Source organism: Ranitomeya variabilis, chromosome 4 (genome assembly GCF_051348905.1).
Source record: "Ranitomeya variabilis isolate aRanVar5 chromosome 4, aRanVar5.hap1, whole genome shotgun sequence".
NCBI classification, from domain to species: Eukaryota; Metazoa; Chordata; class Amphibia; order Anura; family Dendrobatidae; genus Ranitomeya; species Ranitomeya variabilis.
This window is the reverse complement of record NC_135235.1, coordinates 478,416,832-478,443,695: the sequence shown is the minus strand read 5'-3', so window position 1 is coordinate 478,443,695 and position 26,864 is coordinate 478,416,832.

Genomic DNA, 26,864 nt, shown 5'->3' with positions numbered 1-26,864 from the left:
AAAAAAGATGGCTCTTTGAGGCCGTGTATTGATTATCGGCTTTTGAATAAAATCACGGTTAAATATCAGTATCCTTTGCCACTGCTTACTGATTTGTTTGCTCGAATAAAGGGGGCCAAGTGGTTCTCTAAGATTGATCTTCGTGGGGCGTATAATTTGGTGCGAATTAAGCAGGGGGATGAGTGGAAAACCGCATTTAATACGCCTGAGGGCCATTTTGAGTACTTAGTAATGCCTTTTGGTCTTTCAAATGCCCCTTCAGTCTTTCAGTCCTTTATGCATGACATTTTCCGTGATTATTTGGATAAATTTTTGATTGTGTATCTTGATGATATTTTGATTTTTTCGGATGACTGGGACTCTCATGTCCAACAGGTCAGGAGGGTTTTTCAGGTTTTGCGCTCTAATTCCTTGTGTGTAAAGGGTTCTAAGTGCGTTTTTGGGGTTCAAAAGATTTCGTTTTTGGGGTACATTTTTTCCCCCTCTTCCATTGAGATGGACCCTGTCAAGGTTCAGGCTATTTGTGATTGGACGCAACCCTCTTCTCTTAAGAGTCTTCAGAAGTTTTTGGGCTTTGCTAATTTTTATCGTCGATTTATAACTGGTTTTTCTGATGTTGCTAAACCGTTGACTGATTTGACTAAGAAGGGTGCTGATGTTGCTGATTGGTCCCCTGCTGCTGTGGAGGCCTTTCGGGAGCTTAAGCGCCGCTTTTCTTCCGCCCCTGTATTGCGTCAGCCTGATGTTACTCTTCCTTTTCAGGTTGAGGTTGACGCTTCAGAAATCGGAGCTGGGGCGGTTTTGTCGCAGAAAAGTTCCGACTGCTCCGTGATGAGACCTTGTGCGTTCTTTTCTCGTAAATTTTCGCCCGCTGAGCGAAATTATGATATTGGTAATCGGGAGCTCTTGGCTATGAAGTGGGCTTTTGAGGAGTGGCGTCATTGGCTTGAGGGGGCTAGACATCAGGTGGTGGTATTGACCGACCACAAGAATTTGATTTATCTTGAGTCTGCCAGGCGCCTGAATCCTAGACAGGCGCGCTGGTCGTTATTTTTCTCTCGGTTTAATTTTGTGGTTTCTTACCTACCAGGTTCTAAAAATGTGAAGGCGGATGCCCTTTCTAGGAGTTTTGAGCCTGATTCCCCTGGTAATTCTGAACCTACAGGTATCCTTAAGGATGGGGTGATATTATCTGCTGTTTCCCCAGACTTGCGACGGGTCTTGCAGGAGTTTCAGGCGAATAGACCTGATCGTTGCCCGCCTGGTAGAATGTTTGTTCCTGATGATTGGACCAGTAGAGTCATCTCGGAGGTCCATTCTTCTGCGTTAGCAGGTCATCCTGGAATCTTTGGTACCAGGGATTTGGTGGCTAGGTCCTTCTGGTGGCCTTCCCTGTCGCGAGATGTGCGAGGTTTTGTGCAGTCTTGTGATGTTTGTGCTCGGGCCAAGCCTTGTTGTTCTCGGGCTAGTGGATTGTTGTTACCCTTGCCTATTCCGAAGAGGCCTTGGACTCACATCTCCATGGATTTTATTTCTGATCTCCCTGTTTCTCAGAAGATGTCTGTCATCTGGGTGGTGTGTGACCGTTTCTCTAAGATGGTCCATTTGGTTCCCTTGCCCAAATTGCCGTCCTCATCCGAGCTGGTTCCTCTGTTTTTTCAAAATGTGGTGCGCTTGCATGGTATTCCGGAGAATATCGTTTCTGACAGGGGAACCCAATTCGTGTCTAGATTTTGGCGAGCGTTCTGTGCTAGGATGGGCATTGATTTGTCTTTTTCGTCTGCTTTCCATCCTCAGACTAATGGCCAGACCGAGCGAACTAATCAGACCTTGGAGACTTATTTGAGGTGTTTTGTGTCTGCGGATCAGGATGATTGGGTTGCCTTTTTGCCCTTGGCGGAGTTTGCCCTCAATAATCGGGCTAGTTCTGCCACCTTGGTTTCTCCTTTCTTCTGTAATTCGGGGTTTCATCCTCGTTTCTCTTCCGGTCAGGTGGAGTCTTCGGATTGTCCTGGAGTGGATGCTGTGGTGGAGAGGTTGCATCAGATTTGGGGGCATGTGGTGGACAATTTGAAGTTGTCCCAGGAGAAGACTCAGCATTTTGCCAACCGCCGTCGTCGTGTTGGTCCTCGTCTTTGTGTTGGGGACTTGGTGTGGTTATCTTCTCGTTTTGTCCCTATGAAGGTTTCTTCTCCTAAGTTTAAGCCTCGGTTCATCGGCCCGTACAAGATATTGGAGATTCTTAACCCTGTGTCCTTTCGTTTGGACCTCCCTGCATCTTTTTCTATTCATAATGTCTTCCATCGGTCATTGTTGCGCAGGTATGAGGTACCGGTTGTGCCTTCCGTGGAGCCTCCTGCTCCATTGTTGGTTGAGGGTGAGTTGGAGTACGTTGTCGAGAAGATCTTGGACTCCCGTGTTTCCAGACGGAGACTTCAGTATCTGGTCAAGTGGAAGGGCTACGGTCAGGAGAATAACTCTTGGGTGACAGCCTCTGATGTTCATGCCTCCGATTTGGTCCGTGCCTTTCATAGGGCTCGTCCTGATCGCCCTGGTGGTTCTGGTGAGGGTTCGGTGCCCCCTCCTTGAGGGGGGGGTACTGTTGTGAATTTGGTTTCTGGGCTCCCCCGGTGGTTTCTGGTGGTACTGCACTTGTGTGCTTCATCTCCTCTGTTCACCTGTTTTCCATCTGGATGTGGGAGTTTTCTATTTAGCCTTGCTCCTCAGTCATTTCTATGCCGGCCAACAATGTTACCAGAAGCCTTTCTGTTGCATGTTCCTGCTCCTAGACAACTATCAGCTAAGTTGGACTTGTTGTCCTAAGTTTGTTTTGCATTTTTGTTCCAGTTCTCTGTGATTGAATATTTCTGAGGCTGGAAGCTCTTGTGAGCTGAAATTGCCACTCTGGTGTCATGAGTTGATATTAGAGTCTTAAAGTAATTTCAGGATGGTATTTTGAAGGGGTTTTCAGCTGACCGTGAAGTTCCCTTTTCTGTCTTCCTACTATCTAGTAAGCGGACCTCAATTTGCTAAACCTATCTTCATACTTCGTATGTCAATTTCCTCTAAAATCACCGCCAATATATGTGGGGGCTACTGTCTGCCTTTTGGGGAAAATTTCTCTAGAGGTAAGCCAGGTCTGTATTTTCCTCTGCTAGGGTCAGTCAGTTCTCCGGCTGGCGCTGGGCGTCTAGGGATAAAACGTAGGCACGCTACCCGGCCACTGTTAGTTGTGCGGTAGGTTTAGCTCATGGTCAGCTCGAGTTCCCATCTTCCAAGAGCTAGTCCTTTTGTATGCTTTATTACGTTCTCTTGCCATTGAGAACCATGACACTTTCTGCTATGTATGCTCTGGAGGACCAAGGAATACATTCAGTCCTCAGGTGTTTGTCTCACCATAGTCCGTCACCACAAGGCCTACAGGAACGGGAGAAATAATTCCCCTACATGTTCCTGACTGTTTTCTGCCTTATTCCTGGCTGATTTCTAACTCTATTCTATGATTGCAGCAATTTTGATACCCAAACTCCACCCACAAAATTAGTTCCCTAGTTCCTTTATTTTCCCTACATCCATCTAAGTGGTAAATTTAACCCTTAGTGTGTGTTACTTCTTCATGCCACATACAAATCAACATAGAACTGCAAGCCTTAAAGGCATATATAAAATTAGACTTTAAATTTTAAGTATGCTTAAGAAATATATGGCATTCTGTCAGAGAGAATGTGGAGCTCAAGTAGGGGTCCAGTCCATAAATATTGAGAGAAAAAGTCAGCACTCGATTTTGCAGTGAATCCAGGTGACACAGGATGCAAGTAACATCTCTGCCGGCATCACTGCATGGCTTCTCATCTCCTACCATGCTGATACACCAACTTACTCCGGTTCATGCTGTGAGTTCTGCTCTCTGCCTGCTCCATGCTGTAAACCACATGTCCTCTTCTTGTTGGGTGCATACTTCCTGGCTGTATGCTTAGGGCGACAACGCCTGCACTTCATGATTCTTAAAGAAACAGTGTGTGCATTCCTAATGTGTACTAATCTCTCAGTCTGTGTTCAGTGTCTGAGTTGCCAGGTCCTTTCCTGGTTCTGCTGTTGTTTCTACCTCCCTGGGGCTGTATACCCAGGCCTGAATCCTATATCCTGAACTAGTACCTGTGTCTGACCTTGTCTGAACAGAAGGCCCCGTCTCACATAGCGAGATCGCTAGCAAGATCGCTGCTGAGTCACAAGTTTTGTGACGCAACAGCGACCTCAGTAGCGATCTCGCTATGTGTGACACGTACCAGCGATCAGGCCCCTGCTGCGAGATCGCTGGTCGTGTCATAATGGCCTGGACCTTTTTTTGGTCGTTGAGGTCCCGCTGACATCGCTGAATCGGTGTGTGTGACACCGATCCAGCGATGTCTTCACTGGTAACCAGGGTAAACATCGGGTTACTAAGCGCAGGGCCGCGCTTAGTAACCCGATGTTTACCCTGGTTACCAGCGTAAATGTAAAAAAAACAAACACTACATACTCACCATCTGTTGCCCGTCAGGTCCCTTGGCGTCTGCTTCCTGCTCTGACTGACTGCCGTAAAGTGAGAGCACAGCAGTGACGTCACCGCTGCGCTCTGCTCTCACTGTACGGCGGCTCAGTCAGAGCAGGAAGCAGACGGCAAAGGGACCTGACGGGCAACAGATGGTGAGTATGTAGTGTTTGTTTTTTTTACATTTACGCTGGTAACCAGGGTAAACATCGGGTTACTAAGCGCGGCCCTGCGCTTAGTAACCCGATGTTTACCCTGGTTACCCGGGTGCTGCAGGGGGACTTCGGCATCGTTGAAGACAGTTTCAACGATGCCGAAGTCGTTCCCCTGATCGTTGGTCACTGGAGAGAGCTGTCTGTGTGACAGCTCCCCAGCGACCACACAGCGACCACACAGCGACGCTGCAGCGATCAGCATCGTTGTCTGTATCGCTGCAGCGTCGCTGTGTGAGACGGGGCCTTAAGTCCTATTCCTGAACCTGCTTGTATCCAGGTCTGAAGCTTTCCCTATCCTGCTGTGTCTGTCCTTGTTCCTACCCCTTAAACTCGCCTTATCTGAACCAGCACCTATCTCCATCTGTTGTCTCTGCACAATGTTAGTGCCCTTGGTGCACACTTGATACTTCATTGTAAGTACTTGTGTGAATCTGGTCCTGTCTGCTTCTCCTCCGAATCTGCTGCTCTGGTCCCGCTCCACAACTGTGGCTCTGCTCCCGTTCTACATCTGTGGCTCTGGTCCCATTCCGCATCAGTGGCTCTGCTCCCATTCTGCATCTGCGGCTCCTTGTTTGTCCAGTGTGAACTGCTTCATATTTGTTCCCGTATCCATCTTGTACCTGCCTTTGTCCCAGTCCCTCCTGAAACTGTTCGTAGTCTGAACTAGGTCTTACCCGTCCCTGTCTTACAGTCATGCCTGCTTGTGTCCCAGTCCTTCCCGAAACAGTTCCTGTCCATTCAGTTTGAACTGGTTCCTACCCGTCTCTGTAACCCAGTCATACCTGCCTGTGTTCCTGTCCTTTCCGAAACTGTTCCTAGTCGTCCAGTCTGAACTGGGTCCTACCTGTCCCCATATCCAACTCATACCTGGTGGTGTCCCAGTCCTTCCCAAAACAGTTTCTGTCCCTCCAGTCTGAACTGTGCCCACCTGCTGCCAGAGGGTCAGCCGTGCTTGCCTGTACATCACCCGTACTTGCCAGTCTATACGTCAGCTATCTACAGTACTCGCCTGCACCTGTCTTTACAGTGTCCTTTCCTTCTGTGCGGTCAGCAGCTACTGCCAGACACCGCCCTGGAGCGATACCGGGCAGCTACATGCCACATAAACCTGACCTCACCACTAGAGGCTCCAGTGAACACCAAGGTAGCTGCTTAGTCACGCCCCTCCAGCGAAAGTCTGGTTTGTGATACAGTGCAGCCACAATCCTTGCTCTCGCCATCCATTCTAGAAGCAAGCGTTTCCACAATGCATATGATTCTTTATTCTGCGCCAGTCATTTTCTGACGAAGGGCTGGGGATTAGGACTGAAATGTTAAAATATTATTTTGGATTGCCGTTAAAAACTTGTTTGTTCATTCGCTGCAAAATCAAGTGCCGAGTTTTTCTCACTTAACTTTATAAGAACATTATTGTATTTCCCAACTTCGGAGCATTACACTGGTACAGCAGCACTGCCTAATCTCAGTAACACTAGGTACAAATGTGCAATGTACAATCCTGGAGTTACTGCTCGTTACATAATGCAGGGGATATACAGTACAATGTAGTACTGCTTATGGAGAATTTGATATGAAGGCTCACCACATCCACAGTCTGTATAGTGTTTGTTTGCCTACAGTACATGAGTGCCAGTGCTCCATCAGACTGTCCACTTCACAAATATCGAAAAAAACAGCCACAGAATAAAAGGACAGAATCTTTTTTATTACATGACAAAAATAGATTAAAAAGCATTGCAATGCAAAATGTTCACATGATAGCCATAACAGACTGATGCGTTTCCGTCTTGAAAATAACGTCCTTACTCCTAGCTGACTGGGAACATACACTTTCACCCCTTCTAGATGCTGTGAATAACAGCTAGGCAGTGTCTAAGTCAGATAGAATGCTTGGTCAACTGCAGAATGGTGATTGTCAGTATCTGGGAGGGAGGGGTGAAAGTTCATGACTCTGAAGACATGCCTAATTTTGCTGCAAATCAGAGATTTCACATACTGCACTACAAAAGCAACAAATGTGAATATCTCTACAATTGAGTGATGCATCGCAAAACATAAAAAGAGCTGCCGAATCAAGAATTTTTACAAGGTATTTAACTTATCTCTTTTTAGCAAGTAATAGCTCCTCTATAAATAAGAAATTGTACAGTAGACATTGCCATTAAAGTGACTTCAGGATATTTAGTTGTGTTATATATTGTAAGTGGCAAAGAGTCGTACTCTGCAAATAGCCATAATTGCATGCAATCATATATAATACACACTTCCCATTTTTGTAGTTATGTAAAAAAATATAGATGTAACTATGCAGTTGCTCAATCTATTGTAGTGTGGCTAATGGTCGCATAGTCGAAGAGAATGTGTCAACCCAGAGTATCTTCTCTAGTGCATGAAAGCACTAATAGGTTCCTTTGTTGCACCTGGGATCGGTTTGGGGGTAGCCTGTGAGGGATAGTCGGGTCTGGCTACCCACATACCTCACCTCTGGTTGTGGTTAACAGCCTATATAATGGAGGCTGTTGTTTGGCACATGGTCTGTGTGTTGAGAGGGAGAAGGCCTCCTGAGTGTTTGGCACCAGACCGAGCCTGACTACTGGACACTACCCCAGCCTGTGTGCCCACAGGCCTGACTGAGCAGAGCACTTGTATGGACATTGTTATTTGGCTTTGCCTGATCTAAAGGCTGTTTATTTTCTGCTTGTGCTTCTGAGGCTTATGAAGCAATAAAGCCATATGAATTTTAAAAGAATTGAGGCTCCTGTTTTCCTCCCGTAGTACCCAAGTGAGTAAAACCCATACAATATATATATAATATCACTGTAATGACATATTATAAATGACAGCTGTGCTGGTTGAAGAAGAAATTCCTCTTTGCATTCCACTTGTTTGCTTTAGAACAGTGAGGACTCCTGATTAGGCCGGCTGTTCATCTATTTTTTATTATTTAAGTAATCATTCCTTATTGGTCATGTGTGGCATGTAATAAAATAGAATTGCAATACATTGGATGTAATTTGTGATTTTTGGGAGGTAGATCTTTATATCTCTCCAAGGGATTTTCTCTTTAGCCTATTATTGTCAATTATAATGTTCTTATATCATGATTATGTGAGAGCTCTGTCCATCAGTTTTTATCTCTTTATTGATCAGTATTTATAGTCCTCTCTTTTATGTTTTTCTGTGACAGAAATTATTGCTACAATCAATGAATAATTCATGAATAATGATAATACACATGAAACCTCAGCAATCAGCTACAGTCATGGCCTAAAGTGTTGGCACTCTTAGAATTGTTCCAGAAAATGAAGTATTTCTTCAGAAAATTATTGCAATTACACATTTTTTTTTATACACATGCTTATTTCCTTTGTGTGTATTGTAACAACAAAGAAAAGAATGACATGATGTCATGATTAAGGGAGCGTAGTCTCCAGAAACGCGTTGAGATTCTTACCCATATGGCTTGTGCTGAAGTCTGTATCCTCTATGCTTAAAGGTTTGTGAATAAAGAAAACTCTTTTTTACGGATTCGGTGAAGCTGGACATTCTTTTCTTTTTTGGACTCTATACGCCTGAACACAGCGGGTCCGTGCTCCCGAGGATTGGTTTATGCATCACGGGTGAGCTGGTTTATATTCCTTCTTTCAAAGTATTGTAACAACACAAAACAAAACAAAAAAAGAGGCAAATTGGACATCATTTCACACAAACCCCCAAAAATGGGATCGAGAAAATAGTTGGCACCTTCCCAAAAATGTGGGTAAACATACAATTTTCAAGCATGTGATGGTAATTCAAACTCACTTGTGGCAAGTAACAGGTGTGCGCAATATGAAAATAACACCTGAAACAAAATAAAAAGGGGAGAAGTTGACTCAGTCTTTGCATTGTGTGTCTGTGTGAGCCAAGCTAAGCATGGAGACGAGAACTATCTGATGACTTGAAAACCAAAATTGTTGAAAAATATCAACAATCTCAACGTATCCATCTGCAGAGATCTTGATGTTCTTTTGTCCACAGTGTGCAATATAATCACCCTGGATATGGACGGCAGAGAAAAATTTGAGAAAGGTTGCAACGCAGGATAGTCCTGATGTTGAATAAGAAGCCACAATCAAGTTCCAAAGAAATTAAAATCTGTCCTGCAGGCTCAGGGTGCATCAGTGTCAGTGCAAACTATATGTCGACATTTGAATGAAATGAAACGCTATGGCAAGAGACACAGGAGGACACCACTGGTGACACAGACATAAAAAGCTGGACTGAAGTTTGCGAAAATGTATGCGAGTAAGCCAAAATCCTTCTGGGAAAGCATCTTATGGATAGATGAGACCAAGATAGAGCTCAGTGCCCAGTGTCACAAAGCTGGGTTGCGTTCTAGGTCATCGGTCTTTCAGCAGGACAATGACTCCAAACATACTTCAAGAAGCACCGAGAAATGGATGGGAACAAAGCACTGGAGAGATCAGAAGTGGCAAGCAATGGGTCCGGATCTAAATCTCAGTGAACACATGTGGAGAGATCTTCAAATTGTTGGGAGAAGGCACCAGTCAAATATGAGGGAGCTGGAGCAGTTTGAAAAAAATTCCAGTTGAGAGATGTAAGAAACTTGTTGTTGGTTGTTTATAGGAAGTGATTGATTGCAGTTATTTATGCCAAAGGATGTGCAACAGTATATTAAGTTGAGGGTGCCAACAATTTTGTCCAGTCCATTTTGGGGGTTTTGTGTGAAATTATGTCCAAATTGTCCCTTTTTTCAGTTATTTTGTGTTGTTCCAAGTGGAACAAGCCCTTATCAGAACAATCCTGCAGCAGCTCATCCCCAGAGTTAGTGAGAGACAGGTGCTGACCCTGTTACTACCGTCATCTGTATTCCAAATAAATGCTTTCAAAATTCACAGGCTAATTAGCTGCAAGTTCTTCAAAGTGAGATAATTCACTTGCATCTCTTCTGCCTTCCCTCCCTGAGTGCTGTGTGTGAACCAAGAGTGATCAGTCAATCAAACAAAGGAGGCAGGTAGCAGGTGAGGAATAAGTCTGAGGGTAAGAGAGCTGCAAGTGCAATGTCCCACCCTAGAGGACCTGCTGCTCATTTGCATATGGTTTCAACACTGGATTTCTTAGAAACCCCAAAGCGGATTTCTACAATCAAAGTATGGATTTAATTAGGATGAAAACGCTTGTACATACACATGATCAGTTTGAGATATAAAATCCTTATGTCTAGTTTCCTTTGAATGCTTAGCAGCAGAAGTGCTATAGTATATGTGTATATAAATAAATATATAAATATATATATATATATATATATATATATATATATATATATATATATATATATATATATGAAAAAAAGGAAAACAGCATGATTGAAGCCATTGGACCATTGGTTTGGAAAGCTTTGGACTACAATTGTGGTAATATGATGCTGTTCAGGTTTTGTGTATATATATATATATATATATATATATATATAGTAATATCATGGTAAAGTTCTGACCGCAGAAGGTGCCGGTATATCTGTGCCTGATTGTGGCCTCTCTATGTCTATGGTCACGTCACGTTGTATGAGAGGATTTCTATGTGTTTTGTTGTATCTCCTTCGAAGGCCAGTTATGAAGATCTATTTCCTCTCTATCTCTCTCACTCGTCTCTCTTGTCTGACAGAGGCTTTCAATTAAGTGCATGAAGCTTTCTTTCTCCATCCCACTGAGCGCTAAGGGATCTCTGGTTGTGTTTAGCAGTTATTTGTGCAGGATTTTGCCTACGCTCATGCAGCATGTTCTGCCTGGGGCTGTAAACCATTTAGAAGCAGGGCTTGCTCAGATGGATACTGTTGAGATGGATATGAAAATAGTTCACCGAGGCAAGAACGGGTGGCCAAGGGATTTAGCCAACCCACCCTGTTAGCAGATCAAAATACTGCTACACGGCTTATAAATTATTATTTATAATGAAAAATGAAAAAAATAATATTTCAATTTCCAAAAAAATATGTTCAGTCATTTTAAAACAAAAGTGACCAATGAAATCTTTTGTAAAGCTATATAAGGTAGTTGCTTTAAGCTCTCACTTGTGTTTGGCAATGCTTATTAGAATTGTTCTTTTTGGATGGTCCCAAAATATAACCTGAAGGCTTATATTTCAATTTCCCACTATTGCCTTGCAAATCAATAGGCTAAAGCATTTATGATTTATGAGTCGAAGCGATAGAGAAAGTAGAGGCACATCTTTAGTTGTTCTAGCTTTGAACACCAAGCATTAATATTATGTGTTGAAGAAGTTCTTAAAGGGGATGTCATGTCCTGTAATTAACATATTAATTTACTCAGATCATATTTTCATTTGGAACTACCGTATTTTTACATTTCTTGCATGTTTAGATATTGCAAGGGGCCAATGTTTGTTCTTTTGATTCTTTCTCAGAATGTCCACTGATTGTGTTCAGAGTCAGTGGTCGTTCATGCTTTGTAAGTCAGCCCCAACTGTTGTAGACCCTTCTACTTGGCCAGCAGAGTTCTTCTTGCTATTATACAGGCCTTCTAATAAGAATTAGCACACTAGAATCAACTTCTTCTCAACATCACTGGAATATAAGTTGGGAAGGAAACTAACAAGCAAAAATAGTGCAATAGGGTTTTAAATGGTGGTAAACGTTTAATAGATGTAGAGTACTTACTCGCTTGGTGGGGTTGTGATGCACAACACTTCTTGAGTAATTAAACCAGTTGCTGTAAGCCACGTTGGTTAAAAAAACAAGATGATGTCCATAAAGGTTTGTATAAGTGTTTCTTTATGCAGTGCTGGAGAAGTTACATGTATGGAATCAGGACACACAGGATGAAGAAATTTGCAGTTTTAATATCTACGCATTTCAAAGTTATCCAACTTCTTTCTCAGGTTGCAACCACAGTCAACCACTGTGTGGATATATCCCTGAGGAAAAAGTTGAATAACTTCGAAATGCGTAGATATCAAAACCACAAGTGTCTTCATCCTTTATGTCCTAATTTCATTCGTAGAACTTCTCCAGCTGCGCAGAAAAAAACACTTACACATCCTTTATGTGGAATATAAGTTGGACATTCTGAGATATGATCTACAGAACAGCATTAAGAGCCATAACAATTATGTAACAGCTATATCTAGAAACACAATATTGTTTAAAATCTTTACTTTGTATCATGTTAATAAAAAATGTCTAATAATGAATGAGATAAACTCTTTAATCCTTTAAGGACAGTAGGTTTATTCAATATAGTTTGTTTTAGTTTAAAATTATGGGACAAATATATCCATTGATCCTCAAAGAGTTAAAGGGGACCTGATTCATGTTGCCTAAACCTTGGACAGCATGAACTAGATGCTGGCAGTTTATTGCATCCACACATGTTTTATTCAGAGAAAACATATTTTGAAAACTTGGCCTAAGACTATAGTCCCAATTCATCAAAGTTTATGTGCCAATATTTTGGCTTAAAAATATTTGAAAAGTTGCATAATTTTGGTGCAACTCAAGGCTGCGCTTAAAATGTTGCAACTGTGAGTGTTCTTTCACCATTTTCCCCAAGCTCCAACAAAGTGGTTGGAGTTGAGGCAGAACGAGGGGGTGGTGACTGCCAGTCATCAAATTCATGATAAGCAGCTCTGTCCGCTATGCGACAAATCTTACTCCAGCACGGACTAGTAGGATTCGTGATGAGACACCTACAGAGGTGTATGCCATTTGTCCGACACTCCTTATTCAAGGAGAAGCATATGTCTTTTCATAAACCGGGAGCTTCTGACATCAGTACATATCCGTATCAAGATCATTGTGAACAATGCTTGTATTGATGAATCAGGTACAATGTGTCTTGGATAACTAGCCTGAGGCAGGTCCCAATAGCATCTCTTAGGGTACTGTCACACAGTACCATTTTGATCGCTACGACGGTACGATTCGTGACGTTCTAGCGATATCGTTACGATATCGCAGTGTCTGACACGCAGCAGCGATCAGGGATCCTGCTGAGAATCGTACGTCGTAGCAGATCGTGTGGAACTTTCTTTCGTCGCTTGATCACCCGCTGACATCGCTGGATCGTTGTGTGTGACAGCGATCCAGCGATGTGTTCGCTTGTAACCAGGGTAAACATCGGGTAACTAAGCGCAGGGCCGCGCTTAGTAACCCGATATTTACCGTGGTTACCAGCGTAAACGTAAAAAAAACAAACAGTACATACTTACATTCCGGTGTCTGTCCTCCAGCGTCTCTGCTTCTCTCCACTGTGTGAGCGCCTGCCAGCCGGAAAGCGAGCACAGCGGTGACGTCTGACGTCTGACGTCACCGCTGTGCTTTCCGGCTATGGCGCTTACACAGTGGAGAGAAGCAGAACGCCGGGGACAGACACCGGAATGTAAGTATGTACTGTTTGTTTTTTTTACGTTTACGCTGGTAACCAGGGTAAACATCGGGTTACTAAGCGCGGCCCTGCGCTTAGTTACCCGATGTTTACCCTGGTTACCGGGGACTTCGGCATCGCTCCAGCGCCGTGATTGCAACGTGTGACCGCAGTCTACGACGCTGGAGCGATAATCATACGATCGCTGCGACGTCACGGATCGTGCCGTCGTAGCGATCAAAATGGTACTGTGTGACAGTACCCTTAGCTGCTTTCCCCATGACAAACAGATAAGAAGAGACTTGACAGTATTTGGGAGCAGGATGGTGAAAGGCCTTCAGGGACCTACCTTGGACTTATCATCTTGGTACATGGTCCTTGGCCAGCTTTTCAGTAAGCAGTAAGCTTATAGAAAGTAACTAATCAATTTTTTATTATTTAATAGTAAATAGCGAGTGCACTCATTGCTCGGGTTTTCCCGAGCACGCTCGGGTGACCTCCAAGTATTTGTTAGTGTTTGGAGATTTAGTTTTCATCTCGGCAGCTGAATGATTTACAGCTACTAGCCGGGCTGAGTACATGTGGGGGTTGCCTGGTTGCTAGGTAATCAAGCTGGCTAATAGCTGTAAATCATGCTGCTGAGGCGATGAAAACGTAATATCCGAGCAGTCACAAATACTCGGAGACCACCCGAGCGTGCTTGGGAAAACCAGAGCAACGAGTACACTCGCTCATCACTATTATTTAATTATTGATTAGCATTTGCGAAGTTATGGGGTTTTGTAATATACCGTTCTGTGCAAAAGTTTTAGGCATGTGTGAAAAGTACTTTAAAATAAAAGTGTTAATAGTTCATTTGCATTCTGTTAATTGATAAAAATACAGTGAACAAGAGAGAAATCCAAGTCAAACCAATATTTGGTGTGACCACACTTTGCCTTCAAAACAGCATCAATTCTTCTAGGCACACAGTAGCCACAGAGATCAGCGAAGAGAGGAGGGTGTATTATTTTTTCCCCTGTATGCTACTGCCTGCTTATTATTGGTTAACCTCATGCAGGGGCAGAAGTACATGCCCGCCAGAGACAAATCTCTGGTAACACCCAGTTGAACTATAATATAAATCGTATCCTAAGCATTTCATATATCTGCACTGTAAAGGAGAAATTAAAAATAAAAACTATGTTTTCCTATGCTTTGCAGACACTATTCTGTGATGTTGCCAGTTTAACAAGCTAAACCTGGTGTCATAGATCCTCTAAAACAGTGTTTCGCAACTGCAGTCCTCAAGAGCCACCAACAGATCATGTTTTCAGGATTTCTTTAGTATAACACAGGTGATGTAATTCTCACCTGGGCAATGCTAAGGAAATCCTGAAAATATGACTTGTTGGTGTCTTTTGAGGACCAGAGTTGGAGAACACTGCTCTATAAGCTTACTCTAGTTGTTTTATGTAGCCTGGATGTTATTTTGTGATGGTGTGGCTATGCAGGAGATTTGATGGCATGTGGGGTATTACTGGTGACCCCGGAGGAATGGCACAGAAACGTACAAAGCTGATGAAGAAACAATAATTTTTATTTGACAGAGACAAAAACTAAGTTTTAATTTTAAAGGCACAGTTCTTGGCAGTTACAGCTTCCACGGTACAATGCTTGGCTGTTGCAATTCTAGGATGCACAACCCCTCGGCAGATGTACAGTGTACTATACAAATTGTAATAATAGTGACAAAAATGGGACACCATGACGGCACTTTTCAGACTCGCTGCTTGAGACGTGCGAGAGAGTTCATGCAATTTGCAGTTAGTCAATAACAATCATCATATAACAATAGAGGTATGGTGTCCACATAACCTGCAATGCAAAACTGAAACATACAAAGCAGAGCAATATCAAAAGCAATGCACGATATACAATGTATAACAAACAACTGTCAGCAACAGCATCCACTTCAAGAGAACCTGTCACTAGGTCAAAAGTGACACATTTTTGCTCTTTATTTCCACTGCTCCTATAATTCTTTTTTTTTTATCCCATCATACAATTCCAGGGATATGGTGCTTTTTTAGTACTGATAGGAAGCACCATTAGGGAGAGCTACTGCAATCTCAAAAATAAAGTACTAAACAGTAAATGCCTAAGCTCCCTTCCTCTGTGGTTACAGATGGCCAGTGTGGTATCATTCAACTGTGTCTATGCAGGGGATTTTGAGCTCTGTCTGAGACTGTGGATGTATCAACATCCACTTTCATCATGCGTTTTGGACTTCTCCATTTTCCCTAAGCAATATGTCTTTAGTCTGTCAGGGGCCAATAAATAAATGAGTACCATCATCCATATCTCCAGCTGTTGCTGGATGTGTATCAGGCCTACAGTCACAGGAGATGATGTTCAGTAACAGCTGGAGTGAGCTATGCTTCTCTTAGCTGCGGAGAACGGTGAGGACTTGACATGTTACAGATGGATGGCATCAGTGCGAGGAGCTGTCCATAATTCTGGGTTCTGACTTTTATTAGCTAAAGCTGATTCAAATATTAGTGTCGTCCCCAGAGCGAGCACATAAACCAGTCTTTCTTTTCTTATTACTCCAAAGCAATTGGATTTTTCTTGCAGTCCACTTCAAGCTGAATCTATCTGACAGCTTTAAAAGATGAGTCAGTTTGTTAATTTAACCCCTTTCAAAGATGAAGTAGATGGATAATATTCAATAGCTGCTAAGCAAGTTAATTATCAAGGTTGAGTCAAGGCTTTTCCCCTGTGGGGCAAGTAATGAGAAAACAAACAACCAGATTCTTCTGAACCCAGATATCCTCATTTCAAAGTCAACATGGCCAGAAAATGCAAAGGAATTCTATCAGCAGCAGAGGTGGAATTTGTTTTCCTCTCAAGCTTTCCCTATGGACAGGGACAGGCCGGTGCACAGCTGCCTGTAGAGCGAGGCAGAAGGGTCCAGCTCTGCTTCATGTTTAATTCAGGGGCGCTTGGTCTTATCTTTCTGCATATTCCTTGCTTCACATGCACTATTGAAACACAACGAAAATCCCTTCTGATTAGCGCTCTTCCAGTTATTTAACCACTTGCTTACCATCAGCTTTTATGGTCAATATCAGCACAAGCCATAGATGGCCTGCAAAACTTATTTGCAACTGGCAACATTAAACAGAACCTGTCATCTCCCAAATGCTTTTTACCTGCACATATAGGGTTAATCTGCAGGTAAATAGCATTAATATCATGTCTGGCAGCTTCATCCTAGATGCAGATGTAACGGGGTCACAGAAACTGATATACGCCCCCACCCCTTTAAGTACGTTAATATAATTTTGTTTGATGATGTATTTTGTGCCTTCTAAATGTTTGTGGTACCATAATGTGTTGTACTACTTGCATGGTTTGTTTTCCATAATAATGTGTGGACAGTGTAGTTCTGCCCCCACTAATGTGGGGACAGTGTAGTTGGCCCACTAGATGGGGTCCATGACACAGTATCATATTAGTGTGTAAATAGTTAATCTTAGGAGGAGCTAGCTGCGATAAGGTAGGAACAGCTTCCTAGTTTGAGTCAGTAGTGGCCAGGGTGCCCAGGCAGCTTGGTCGGACACCAGAGTGTTGTGAATTTGCTTTTTGCTCCCTCTAGTGGTTACTAGTTTTTTGACTCTGGTTTTTCTGTCATTCCTTTTATCCGCACCTGGGTCGTTAGTTAGGGGTGTTGCTATATAAGCTCCCTGGACCTTCAGTTCAATGCCTGGCAACGTAGTTATCAGAGCTAGTCTGCTGTGCTCTTGTCTACTGATCCTGGTTCCAGTTATATCAGCTAAGTCTGCCTTTTGCTTTTTGCTATTTGTTTTGGTTTTGTATTTTTGTCCAGCTTGTTCCAAATCTATATCCTGACCTTTGCTGGAAGCTCTAAGGGGGCTGGTGTTCTCCCCCCGGACCGTTAGACGGTTCGGGGGTTCTTGAATTTCCAGTGTGGATTTTGATAGGGTTTTTGTTGACCATATAAGTTACCTTTCTTTATTCTGCTATCAGTAAGCGGGCCTCTCTGTGCTAAACCTGGTTCATTTCTGTGTTTGTCATTTCCTCTTACCTCACCGTCATTATTTGTGGGGGGCTTCTATCCAGCTTTGGGGTCCCCTTCTCTGGAGGCAAGAAAGGTCTATGTTTTCCTCTACTAGGGGTAGCTAGATTCTCCGGCTGGCGCGTGTCATCTAGAATCAACGTAGGAATGATCCCCGGCTACTTCTAGTGTTGGCGTTAGGAGTAGATATATGGTCAACCCAGTTACCACTGCCCTATGAGCTGGATTTTTGTATTCTGCAGACTTCCACGTTCCTCTGAGACCCTCGCCATTGGGGTCATAACAGTTTGCCAGGCCAGTATTAAATGTTTAATGCATTGCAGAAGAGGGATTATAAGAAAGAAGATTCTGAGTTTTTTTTTTTTTTTTTTTTTCTTTTTCCCCTTTACCTCAGAGTGGCTATGCTTGCTGCAGACATGAATGTCCAGACCTTGATTACAAGTGTGGACCAGCTGGCTACTCGTGTGCAGGGCATACAAGACTATGTTATCAGAAATCCTAGGTCAGAACCTAAAATACCGATTCCTGAACTGTTTTCCGGAGACAGGTTTAAGTTTAGGAATTTCGTGAATAATTGTAAATTGTTTTTGTCCCTGAGACCCTGTTCATCTGGAGATTCTGCTCAGCAAGTAAAAATTGTTATTTCGTTCTTACGGGGCGACCCTCAGGATTGGGCTTTTTCGCTGGCGCCAGGAGATCCGGCATTGGCTGATCTTGATGCGTTTTTTCTGGCGCTCGGTTTACTTTATGAGGAACCCAATCTTGAGATTCAGGCAGAAAAGGCCTTGCTGGCTATGTCTCAGGGGCAGGACGAGGCTGAAATGTATTGCCAAAAATTTCGGAAATGGTCCGTGCTGACACATTGGAACGAGTGTGCACTGGCCGCTAATTTTAGAAATGGCCTTTCTGAAGCCATTAAGAATGTTATGGTGGGTTTTCCCATTCCCACAGGTCTGAATGATACTATGGCACTGGCTATTCAAATTGACCGGCGGTTGCGGGAGCGCAAAACCGCAAATTCCCTCATGGTGTTGTCTGAACAGACACCTAATTCGGTGCAATGTGATAGAAAAACCGCAAATTCCCTCATGGTGTTGTCTGAACAGACACCTGATTTAATGCAATGTGATAGAATCCTGACTAGAAATGAGCGGAAAATTCATAGACGCCGGAATGGCTTGTGCTACTACTGTGGTGATTCTACACATGTTATCTCAGCATGCTCTAAACGTATAGCTAAGGTTGTTAGTCCTGTCACCGTTGGTAATTTGCAACCTAAATTTATTCTGTCTGTAACTTTGATTTGCTCACTGTCATCTTATCCTGTCATGGCGTTTGTAGATTCAGGTGCTGCCCTGAGTCTCATGGATCTCTCATTTGCTAAGCGCTGTGGTTTTACTCTTGAACCATTAGAAAATCCTATTCCTCTTAGGGGTATTGATGCTACACCATTGGCAGCAAATAAACCGCAGTATTGGACACAGGTTACCATGTGCATGACTCCTGAACACCGCGAGGTGATACGTTTCCTGGTTTTACATAAAATGCATGATTTGGTTGTTTTAGGGCTGCCATGGTTACAGACCCATAATCCAGTCCTGGACTGGAAGGCTATGTCAGTCTCAAGTTGGGGCTGTCGTGGTATTCATGGGGATTCCCTGCCTGTGTCTATTGCTTCTTCTACGCCTTCGGAAGTTCCGGAGTATTTGTCTGATTATCAGGATGTCTTCAGTGAGTCTGAGTCCAGTGCACTGCCTCCTCATAGGGACTGTGACTGTGCTATAGATTTGATCCCAGGCAGTAAATTTCCTAAGGGAAGACTGTTTAATCTGTCGGTACCTGAACATACCGCTATGCGTTCATATATCAAGGAGTCTCTGGAGAAAGGACATATTCGTCCGTCTTCTTCCCCTCTTGGTGCGGGATTCTTTTTTGTGGCAAAAAAGGACGGATCTTTGAGACCTTGTATTGATTATCGGCTTTTAAATAAGATCACTGTCAAATTTCAGTATCCTTTACCGCTGTTGTCTGACTTGTTTGCCCGGATTAAGGGTGCCAAGTGGTTCACCAAGATAGACCTTCGTGGTGCGTACAACCTTGTGCGCATTAAGCAAGGTGATGAATGGAAAACCGCATTCAATACGCCCGAAGGTCATTTTGAGTACTTGGTGATGCCTTTTGGGCTCTCCAATGCGCCTTCAGTTTTTCAGTCCTTTATGCATGACATTTTCCGGAAGTATCTGGATAAATTTTTGATTGTTTATCTGGATGATATTTTGGTTTTTTCTGATAATTGGGATTCGCATGTGGAGCAGGTCAGGTTGGTCTTTAAAATTTTGCGTGAAAATTCTTTGTTTGTCAAGGGCTCAAAGTGTCTCTTTGGTGTACAGAAGGTTCCCTTTTTGGGGTTCATTTTTTCCCCTTCTGCTGTGGAGATGGACCCAGTCAAGGTCCGAGCTATTCTTGATTGGACTCAGCCCTCGTCAGTTAAGAGTCTTCAGAAGTTCTTGGGCTTCGCTAACTTCTACCGTCGTTTTATCGCTAATTTTTCTAGCATTGTGAAACCTTTGACGGATATGACCAAGAAGGGCTCCGATGTAGCTAACTGGGCTCCTGCTGCCGTGGAAGCTTTCCAGGAGTTGAAACGCCGGTTTACTTCGGCGCCTGTTTTGTGCCAGCCTGACGTCTCACTTCCCTTTCAGGTTGAGGTGGATGCTTCGGAGATTGGGGCAGGGGCCGTTTTGTCGCAGAGAGGCCCTGGTTGCTCTGTTATGAAACCTTGTGCCTTTTTCTCTAGGAAGTTTTCGCCTGCCGAGCGAAATTATGATGTGGGCAATCGGGAGTTGTTGGCCATGAAATGGGCATTTGAGGAGTGGCGTCATTGGCTCGAGGGTGCTAAGCATCGTGTGGTGGTCTTGACTGATCACAAAAATCTGATGTATCTTGAGTCTGCTAAACGCCTTAATCCGAGACAGGCCCGCTGGTCATTGTTTTTCTCCCGCTTTGATTTTGTTGTCTCGTATTTACCAGGTTCAAAGAATGTGAAGGCCGATGCTCTTTCTAGGAGCTTTGTGCCTGATGCTCCTGGAGTCGCGGATCCTGTTGGTATTCTTAAAGATGGAGTTATCTTGTCAGCTATTTCTCCGGATCTGCGACGTGTGTTGCAGAGATTTCAGGCTGATAGGCCTGAGTCTTGTCCACCTGACAGACTGTTTGTCCCGGATAAGTGGACCAGCAGAGTCATTTCCGAGGTTCATTCCTCGGTGTTGGCAGGTCACCCGGGAATCTTTGGCACCAGAGATCTGGTGGCCAGGTCCTTTTGGTGGCCTTCCTTGTCAAGGGATGTGCGGTCATTTGTGCAGTCCTGTGGGACTTGTGCTCGAGCTAAGCCTTGCTGTTCTCGTGCCAGCGGTTTGCTCTTGCCCTTGCCTGTCCCGAAGAGACCTTGGACACATATCTCCATGGATTTCATTTCTGATCTTCCGCTATCTCAGGGCATGTCCGTTATCTGGGTGATATGTGATCGCTTCTCCAAGATGGTCCATTTGGTTCCTTTGCCTAAGCTGCCTTCCTCTTCCGATCTGGTTCCTGTGTTTTTCCAGAACGTGGTTCGTTTGCACGGCATCCCTGAGAATATTGTGTCAGACAGAGGATCCCAGTTCGTTTCCAGGTTCTGGCGATCCTTTTGTAGTAGGATGGGCATTGATTTGTCATTTTCGTCTGCTTTCCATCCTCAGACTAATGGACAGACGGAGCGAACCAATCAGACTTTGGAGGCTTATTTGAGGTGTTTTGTCTCTGCTGATCAGGACGATTGGGTGACATTCTTGCCGTTGGCTGAGTTTGCCCTTAATAATCGGGCTAGTTCCGCCACCTTGGTTTCGCCTTTTTTCTGCAACTCTGGTTTCCATCCTCGCTTTTCTTCGGGGCATGTGGAGCCTTCTGACTGTCCTGGGGTGGATTCTGTGGTGGATAGGTTGCAGCAGATCTAGAATCATGTGGTGGACAATTTGAAGTTGTCACAGGAGAAGGCTCAGCGCTTTGCCAACCGCCGCCGCGGTGTGGGTCCCCGACTACGCGTTGGGGATTTGGTATGGCTTTCTTCCCGCTTTGTTCCTATGAAGGTCTCCTCTCCCAAATTTAAACCTCGTTTTATTGGGCCTTACAAGATATTGGAAATCCTTAATCCTGTATCTTTTCGTCTGGATCTTCCTGTGTCGTTTGCTATTCACAATGTATTTCATAGGTCCTTGTTGCGGCGGTACATTGTGCCTGTAGTTCCTTCTGCTGAGCCTCCTGCTCCGGTGTTGGTTGAGGGCGAGTTGGAGTACGTGGTGGAGAAGATCTTGGATTCTCGCCTCTCCAGGCGGAGGCTTCAGTACCTGGTCAAGTGGAAGGGCTATGGTCAGGAGGATAATTCCTGGGTGGTCGCCTCTGATGTTCATGCGGCCGATTTAGTTCGTGCCTTTCATGCCGCTCGTCCTGATCGCCCTGGTGGTCGTGGTGAGGGTTCGGTGACCCCTCACTAAGGGGGGGGTACTGTTGTGAATTTGCTTTTTGCTCCCTCTAGTGGTTACTAGTTTTTTGACTCTGGTTTTTCTGTCATTCCTTTTATCCGCACCTGGGTCGTTAGTTAGGGGTGTTGCTATATAAGCTCCCTGGACCTTCAGTTCAATGCCTGGCAACGTAGTTATCAGAGCTAGTCTGCTGTGCTCTTGTCTACTGATCCTGGTTCCAGTTATATCAGCTAAGTCTGCCTTTTGCTTTTTGCTATTTGTTTTGGTTTTGTATTTTTGTCCAGCTTGTTCCAAATCTATATCCTGACCTTTGCTGGAAGCTCTAAGGGGGCTGGTGTTCTCCCCCCGGACCGTTAGACGGTTCGGGGGTTCTTGAATTTCCAGTGTGGATTTTGATAGGGTTTTTGTTGACCATATAAGTTACCTTTCTTTATTCTGCTATCAGTAAGCGGGCCTCTCTGTGCTAAACCTGGTTCATTTCTGTGTTTGTCATTTCCTCTTACCTCACCGTCATTATTTGTGGGGGGCTTCTATCCAGCTTTGGGGTCCCCTTCTCTGGAGGCAAGAAAGGTCTATGTTTTCCTCTACTAGGGGTAGCTAGATTCTCCGGCTGGCGCGTGTCATCTAGAATCAACGTAGGAATGATCCCCGGCTACTTCTAGTGTTGGCGTTAGGAGTAGATATATGGTCAACCCAGTTACCACTGCCCTATGAGCTGGATTTTTGTATTCTGCAGACTTCCACGTTCCTCTGAGACCCTCGCCATTGGGGTCATAACACCAGAGCCCAGGTTACCTAGCAGCTGCACAACGTTAAAGTGCATTGCCCAGCCATCCAGGGATCAAGGGCTAGAGATAAAGCAGTGCAGTGGGCTGGCAGCAGAGAAGAATCGGAAGATGAAATCAGGGCCAGGACAGTACTGGGGACGCAGGTGGCTCAATGATGTGGCAACTCGTTGCATGGTCTGATGCCCTCAGAACTGTGAAACGGCTGAGGGAACCCCCAGGCACAGTGACTGAGGACAGGGAGAAAACTGCATTACTGCAGGAAGCGGTATGACCCGGCACGGACTCAAGGCCGAAAGAGAAGAAGCAGCGAAAGTGAGAATTGTGAATTGTTTGAAACCCGCTGCTATAACTGTAACTGAGAAAGATGTGCTGCGAACTGTAACAAGTTTATTGTTTGAAGATAAAGCTGGACTGTGTTTCAATTTGTGAGAATTCGTCTGAACGGAGCCTGCAGGAGCTGAGAAAGGATTTAGAAGGTACAGATGACAGAGAGGCAAGTACCCTCATAAAAGAACTCTGTTTGTATGTGCAGGGAAGTCATGGTGCGCAAGAGTCACTAATCTCAGCCACAATTACAGCCCTGGTCCTCCCTCACACTTGGCATAGTCGTCAGGATGCCACAATTGTGCCGCGGGGAAACACCACGAAAGATATCGCTGTTGTGGAAAGAAAGTATGAAGAGAAGGTGGACGTGCTTCAAATGCTGGACATGACTAAACTTTGAATGTGACTGATACTGTGTTGGCCAAAATGGCAGCTTTGCAGATGGCGGAGGTTGGCACGCAAATGGATGATGACAGCTCTGATCCCACCCTTCGTCGGCATCCTGATGGAGAAATGGCGTGAGAAACTGTCTGGCAAAGACTGTGACCTATTCATGGTGCCCACCACTGGTGGGTGCGCTGGAGAAGACGAAGATCCCGTCCTCTACAACAGATAGCTATGAAATGGGTGTAGTGGCCAGACTTGACCCACCAAGGAACAGGTGAGGACCACAGGAGGACCCTGCAAGCTGCTGCTCGTGCCATTACGAGACACGGCACCGGCAGCGATGGACCACTCTTGCACTCATCTTTGCAGAGGCATAAGCTGCGTGGAGCTAAAATGGTGGCAGGAAGAAGAGAGGACCCGACCTGGATGGATATGCAGAGTCGCGGATGGGTTCTGGACTCACCAGTTCCCAGTGGAGGCGGGGGAGCAGTGCCAGTGGCTGCCGGAGGAACCTGCGATGAAGATCGAGTTGGAACGCTGTCCACGGGAGTCGGAGTCTCAACATCTTTGGGAGCCAGAACTGCTATAGCGGGAGCTGGAACCTTCTCGTCATAAGCTGGAGGCCGGAGAGACAGAAGTGGGGTCTGACCTAGAGGAACCATAAGGGAGATGGATTCAGAGCTGGAACTTTTCCACCAATTACCAGAGTGCACAGCGGCAGCCGTGGAGAGATACAGCGGTTCCGGCACGGGAGCGGCCAGTGTCCAAGCGCAAGAAAGGCTGAGTGAACCATGGCCCTTAACCCCTGAGGAATGGTCCAAACCTCGGCCCCTTACTCTGGAAGCTCACGTATGACCCCTCACCCCAGAAGATCGGTCCACTTTACGTTCTCAGATCCCGGGACCTGGGCCCACGTCCAGTAATGAGTCGGCCCTTGGTGCTTGGGTCCCTACCCCTCTCCAGGGCAATCCGCCTGGATTGAGAAAGTCATACAAGGGAAGAAGCAGCGAGAGAGGGAAGTCTGGGCAGAGCTGTGTCGGCCAGGAGGGGGAGCTATGGCCGGCAGCCGTACTTGAGGCCAACTTTTTTACACTGATGCTGAACATGGTTTTGGCTTTATCTGGGAGGTCAGCATGGATAATAAGATCTACGTTAATGCCACCTCCGTAAAATACGGGAGACCCTTACATGAAGAGGATTGGGTTTCCTTCTACAAGGAAGACATCCAACGAGGATACTTTGCAGTGGCTGTCAGTCCTATGGGGACGACCTGGACACAAATACGGGCCTGGAACAGGCACAGTCAGCACCTTGTAGCCAGGCCATTTCTAGGCCGCACTCTGCACCTGTCACATCTTGGCAGCCCCCGAGCTCTGCGGCTGCAGAGTTGTCCCCAGTCCGAATCTGGGCTTGGGATTCCACTACCGATACAACGTCAGGGGATGCATGTCGCTGAACTGTTACTGCTGTGGATAAGACATTGTGCTCGTTGCACCTTACTTAATTTCGGGACTGTTCCGTGTTCCAGTGGGCAGAAGGAGCCCTCATCACCCCAAAGGGTAGGGGTAACGTCACTAAGGACATGTCAGTAAAAAATTTTTTTTGTGTTTTGTTGCACCATTTCTGCTGGAAAGCAGGAACATGTGCTACTAACTTTGTGTAACTGCAGCAACAGACTGTTTTTGAACAGGCAGCTTATGTAGCCTTTAAAGGCAGTGTTACCCTCAAAGGGAGGGGGACGTACTTTTTCCCCCCTTAAAGAACTGTTGGTCCACTGGAAGGGTCACCTAAGTGTTTATATGCTTACTGGTGGACAAGACCAGAATATGGAACTGACGAGGTGATGCCTGGAGGACTGTGTGTCAGGCATCCCTAAAAGAGAGGAAAGACTTTTCTGTGACATTGTACAGACTCGGCTCATATTGAGCCTATATATAAATACTACCTCTTTTACCGTGTCGCTCCCTGCGTGGAGTAATTGATGTATATATTAAAGTGTTTGGCAAATGGTCAGGGACGACCATTGTTAAAGGAAGGGGATCACCGAGACTGATATATGTCCCCACCCTTTTAAATACATCTCGATTGCTGCACTGTGTAAAAATAAGTATATTCCACAATATATTCCATAAAGTCCTTTTGAAACAATTGGGATCTTCCTTTGAGGGGTCTTCATCTTCCCGGCCACTGGTCTCAGTGGATGGCCAAGATGAGTATGAGGTGGAATGGATTGTGGACTGTCGGATGGTCTGCCGCTCCCTGCAATATCTTGTTCATTGGAAAGGTTATGGTACTGAGGACCGGTTGTAGGTTCCGGTGCGATCGGTCCATGTGGACCGGTTGGTCCGGGCCTTTCATGCCAGATATCCAGGGAAACCTGGGGGTCCTGTGGCCCCCCCATTGAGAGGAGGGTACTATTATGATCCAGGTCAGGTTTTTCTTCAGGCTGTCTGTTACCTGACCTGGTCATGCGCTGGATATCCTTTCCTACCTCTCTCTGGTGTATGGGTGGCTATTTCCCTGCTCTGTTGCTGGCAGCTGATGTCAGTGATAGTTCATGTCTTCAGCTAGAGCAGCTGACCTAGCGTACCCTGAGTGTGTCCTTTGCAACCTGTCTGCCCTTGTTCGTATTTGCACTGTACCTGATCTCTGACTTAGTGCGTCCTGTGTGTCTGTTCTCCGCTTTGTATGACTTGGCTTGATCTCTGACCTGCTCTTCTGTCTTGCGTTCCTATTTTGGATTGTCCTTCTGGCTCTGATCTTTGGCATATTTCTGGCTGTGTTTTCATCTCGTCCTCTTGGTACCCCACTCCCAACTGGCTTCTGACCCCTGGCTTAGTTCAGACCTTGCTTCTGTCTTCTCCTCTGATACTGTGTTCCTGGCTGTTGCTGATTTGGCTTGTCTGACCTCCTACTGCCCCCTAGCAAAGTTTTGCCCAGCTCTTCAGATCTTCGCTTCAGGTGAGCTCCTGTTACCTCCCTTGCGCTCCCCCTGGTGGTTGTTCCTGTATTATAAGACAGTGACCCTATATTAACTAATTTGGTTCCTTCTATGCCACAGTTCACTTTTAGGCATAATACAAATTAAAAAAAAAAATTAGGTAGCTGTTAGCCAAATAAAAACTACAAAATTTCCAAAAAAGCTCTAAAAACTTTTTAATCATTGTTTTGCAAACTGCTAAATTCTTATAAATGTAGTAGAAATCAGTGCTTTTGTTGTAATGTGGTAATATATGGGAGAAAATATTTTCAATCCACAACTACAGGTGAAATATTCCTTATTAAAAATATTTCCTCCTCATCTGTCATTTATTTGCTGGCATGTAGCTGTTCCCGGCGATATATTGGTAGGACCACACAACCGGTTCATTGCAGGATGACATGTCATAGATGGAATATTAATATGGCTATAAATCATAGTCTATCTGGACATTACCTATTGCAGCATAACAAAAATTGTACTGACCTAAAACTCACTATTTTGGAACAGGTCCCTGAAACTTATCCAAGTAAATTCCTCAAATTGGTGAACAGAGCATCCTATTGGAGTTTTGTGAGAAAAGAGTTGGTATAACGTGTGTTTTCATCATTTAAACTTCTGGAGTTTTTGGCCCAGTGAGCAGTCCCATCAGTGATT